Here is a 5,053-nt window from a genome sequence, read left to right as displayed (position 1 = left end):
TGTCTCCTGGGCTGCAATCCTCATTCTGCCCCAAATAAAACTTAATTCGCAACACTCATGCTGTGCTTTTTGTTTTTTGTATGTCAGCAGAACCAATAAGATATACACACAGGGAAATTTACTGTAGGTCCTGGAATCTGCAGTCAGTAAGCTGGAGACCCAGAGAACCAAGAAGTTGGTGGTACAAACTCCAGCTTAAGTTTAAGTCCAAGGCAAGAGAAAACCAAACACCCAGCTCAGAGGTCTATTCGGGCCTTCAGTGTAGCTTCCCAGGTGAGTCAATGGGTAAAGAATCCACTTGCAATGCAGGAAACGCAGGAGACGAGGGCTCGATCCCTGGGTCAGGAAGATCCCTGGGAGGAGGGCATGGCAACCCACTCCAGTATTCTTGTTTGGAGAATCCCATGGACAAAGGAGCCTGGTGGGCTACAGTCTACAGGATCACAAAGAGACTCAACTGAGCGTGTCTGCAGGGCTTCAAAGGATTGGATGAGTCCCATCTACATTCAGATGTTAATCTCATCCATAAATACTCCCAACAGACATATCCAGAATAATGTTTAACCAAATATCTGGGCACCCTATGGAGAAGTCAAATTGATGCATAAAATTAACCATCACAGGAACCAAGAGGACCCCAGCCAGGATTTGAAAGTCTTGGAGTATATGTCAGTCCCTCCAGCTGTTCTGTTCAATAGGGTAGACTCATGATTCAAATGTAGTTAGTCTGATTTAAGAAGTATTAGTTAATTAAAGACCAGATTTCAAAAACATAGTACCAAACAAAAATGGTAAAATAACTGATGAATAATTGTATATTGGTGTTCTGGGCTGAAAAATCCCATGGACAGAGGAGCCTGGCATGCTATAGTCCAGAGGGTTGCAAAAAGTCAGGCAAGACTAAAAGACTAAGAGTGCACATGTTGAATGATAATTATGACAATATTCAGACATATTGGTTTAAGTAAAATATACATTAAACTAGTTTTACCTGTTTTCTTGTATTTTGTTAATGTAGCTGCCAGAAAATGTGAAATCATATATATGGCTCACGTTCCATTTCTCTCGGCCAGTGTTGCTCTGGAGGGCTGAGCAGACATTAGTTAAGAAGGATTAGGGATAACATCAGAGGTCCAAGTAGTTAAAAGTTCAAGGCACAGTTTTTGTCAAAATAAAGCATGGCTAGAGTAACAGGGAAACTGAGGCACTGGCCATCAATACGGGCTGAGGGTGCATTACTGGGGTAAGCAGCCACTGTGCTTCCCTAGGCCTAGGACCCAGGGAAACTGAGGCATTGGCCATTAATACGGGTTGAGGGCGCATTACTGGGGTAAGCAGCCACTGTGCTTCCCTAGGCCTAGGACCCAGGGAAACTGAGGCATTGGCCATTAATACGGGTTGAGGGCGCATTACTGGGGTAAGCAGCCACTGTGCTTCCCTAGGCCTAGGACCCAGGGAAACTGAGGCATTGGCCATTAATACGGGTTGAGGGCGCATTACTGGGGTAAGCAGCCACTGTGCTTCCCTAGGCCTAGGACCCAGGGAAACTGAGGCATTGGCCATTAATACGGGTTGAGGGCGCATTACTGGGGTAAGCAGCCACTGTGCTTCCCTAGGCCTAGGACCCAGGGAAACTGAGGCATTGGCCATTAATACGGGTTGAGGGCGCATTACTGGGGTAAGCAGCCACTGTGCTTCCCTAGGCCTAGGACCCCTCAGAGCTTTGGCTCTGACCTCTTAAGTAAGAACAGACTCCACTCCAGATGGAAGAAACACTGGCCTGGTTCAGGGACTGTACTGGCTAAACTCTAGGAGGAGGCTCTGCACAGTGCCATCAGCACCCTGCTGTAGAAGAGGGGGGCTGAAGCTCTTGCTGTCTGCCTCCTTGCTTCTCACAGTCAGCCAATTTCTACTCAGGAGGAACAATAACCCGGTCTGAAGCAATTCTTATTTCCTCCGATCAAACACATTAAAAGTTTGTGTTTCCAGTTGGCTGATTTGGGCCAGAGGCCTCAAGGCCCATATCACTGGACACATAATAAGCCTTCTCTTCTCTCTTGTTTGCTTTTCTAAGTACTGAGAGGTAACAGACAGAATTAATTCCCTTTACTCAGAAAATTTCAAATCCATTTGTAAATACTGGTTTGGTTCTTAAATGGTCCTTGAGAGGTGATATATAATTAAAGGCTATTTAGTTTTCACTTAAACAAGAAGCTTCCGAGGCAGGCAAGAGTGACGCTGCCGGAGGTATGTTTACAGATCTTATTAAGCTCTTTAAGCATCTAGCAATGCCCACCAGGCCTCGGCTGGCAAGTACCCAGAGCCTGAAGATGGGACCTACATGGGAAGCAGGCTGAAGGTTGAAGACCTTCCCAGAAAAGGAGGAAGAAAGAAAGAAATGAACAAATAGCAAGTGAGACTGAAAATAAGAAAGCTTTTGATCCCACTGATCCCCACTGTCACAACTTCATGAAGAGACCCAGAGCCACGGTGAGCTGAGAAGCTTGGATCCTTCTAAGATGGGCTTGGCAAGGTCTTGGTGAAGAACCCAAGATGTTCCAGTGCTGTGTCCTCCTGCCAAGTGATTATCACCATGAAAGAAAAATCCTCAGCCTCTCCAGTGAAAGCCCAGCCCTACCAGCCTTTCTCAGACAGACCTCTGTCCTTTTCCTTGCCATTTTGCTGAGGCTCTTTTAGCAAAACAAAAATGATGAGATGGTGACACTTAACCTGTCCACATCTCTGGTTTTGCCCCTTGCTGAGTTTGCTAGAGATCCAATCTCTCTACTTCCCCATTCACTAATCAACAAATGTCCTGCTTGGCCATACTGATCCTTGGACTTCTTGGGACAGAAAATGAGAGGAAGTGGAGGATGTCAATGGAGGCATGCGGGTGAGCACTGGAGCAGGCTCTGGAAGACTTAATAAGAGCAGAGGGAGGCAGCTAAGAGGCAATGGTGAGAAGCCCGGCTGGGGTCTCCATGCCACCTCACAGCACATTTGGGCTCAGTATCAGTGGGGCAGGGAGGACGGCTGCACCCTCTGGGACTTGGACCTAAGGTGCACAGAGCTGGATTTCAGATTAAGAGTATCTAACCATGTATGAATTTCAGATTAAGAGTATCTAACCAGGTACGACCTGAATGTTTGTTTCCTCTGTGAGTGCACACAGGCTGAATTCAAGGTATAAAGACATGAGGCAAGCATCAGGGCTCCTGGAAGCCCCCCAGAGCCACGAGGACACTGTGGAGCCCTCACAGAGTTTGGAAGTAGAAGTGGGGGAGTGGCTGAGATATTCAGACACACATGTCTCATTTATGGATTCCCATGTACACAGACACTGCCAGTGCCATTGAGCGCCCATCACCCCTGCTCCCTTCCCTGAATCGCACAGGGTAGTAACATACCAGCTAGAAAATTACATTTTGCAACCTCCTTTGCAGCTGAGCACCACTGCCCATAGGCAACAGAACATGAGAGGAATATCTGAGAATATCCGGGAAAGCCTGACTTTCCATAGACAGCTCTCCCCATTTCCCATAGTGACTTCCTTCTAGTTCCTGCCAGAGACGTAAACAGGGGCCCAGAGAGGCAGCAGCCACTCTTCTGCCACAAAATGGTGACCACGAGAATGAAGGATGAAAGTAGAGAACTGCAGAACAGAAAGAGAAGGAGTCAGGGCTACAGGTACCACCCTGCCCCCACACCTGGCCTCCAAGCCCAGATATCTGGCTTCATGAAAAATAAATAAACCCCCTTCCCCCTTGAAGCTATTCCTTTTCAGATTTCTGTAGTTGCATCCTGACAAGCAGATATAATATGTGGATTCACTAAGCAGAGGAATTGTTTAAATTACCAACTCCACAGACACCCATATTTCTTCAGAACTCAGAATTCTTCAGGGCTGCTGTGCATGCCAAATCATTTCAGTCACATCTGACTCTGTGACCCTATGGACTGTAGCCCACCAGGCTCCTCTGTGGATTCTCCAGGCAAGAATACTTGAATGGGTTGCCATGCCTCCTCCAGAGGATCTCCCCAACCCAGGGATTGAACCTGTGTCACTTATGTTTCCTGATGTCTCTTGAATTGGCAAGTGAGTTCTTAACCACTAGGACCACCTGGAAAGCCCCCAGGGCTGCTTGGAATTAGTTAATCCCAATGGACTCAGGAAAACCACGAGACCATTCAGGTATGACCTAAATAAAACCCCTTACGATTACACAGTGGAAGTGACAAATAGACTCAAGGGATTAGATCCAATAGAATGCCTGAAGAACTATGGACAGAGGTTCATGACATTGCACAGGAGACAAGAATCAAGACTATCCCCATGAAAAAGAAATGCAAAAAAAGCAAAATGGCTGGCTGAGGAAGACTTAAAATAGCTGTGAAAAGAAAAGAAGCAAAAAGTAAAGGAGAAAAGGAAGTTCAGTTCAGTTCAGTCACTCAGTCGTGTCCGACTTTTTGTGACCCCATGGACTGCAGCACGCCAAATTCCTTTTCCATCACCAAATCCTGGAGCTTACTCAAACTCATGTCGACCATGTTGGTGATGCCATCCAACCGTCTTATCCTCTGTCGTCCCCTTCTCCTCCCGCCTTCAATCTTTCCCAGCATCAGGGTCTTTTCCAGTGAGTCAGTTCTTCCCATCAGGTGGCCAAAGTATTAGAGCTTCACCTTCAGCATCAGTCCTTCCAATGAATATTCAGGACTGATTTCCTTCAGGATGGACTGGTCAGATCTCTTTGCAGTCCAAGGGACTCTTCAAGAGTCTTCTCCAACACCACAGTTCAAAAGCATCAATTCTTTGGTACTCAACTTTCCTTATAGTCCAAATCTCACATCCATACATGACTATGGGAAAAAGCATAGCTTTGACTAGATGGACCTTTGCTGGCAAAGTAATGTCTCTGCTTTTTAATATGCTGTCTAGGTTGGTTATAGCTTTTCCTCCAAGGAGCAAGCGTCTTTTAATTTCATGGCTGCAGTCACCATCTGCAGTGATTTTGGAGGCCCCCCAAAAAAAGTTTGTTGCTGATTCCATTATTTC

This window comes from Bison bison, unplaced genomic scaffold (genome assembly GCF_000754665.1).
Source record: "Bison bison bison isolate TAMUID 2011002044 unplaced genomic scaffold, Bison_UMD1.0 scf7180017864341, whole genome shotgun sequence".
In the NCBI taxonomy this organism is placed as follows: Eukaryota; Metazoa; Chordata; class Mammalia; order Artiodactyla; family Bovidae; genus Bison; species Bison bison.
The sequence above is the reverse complement of the archived record's forward strand: the minus strand, read 5'-3'. Positions refer to the sequence as shown.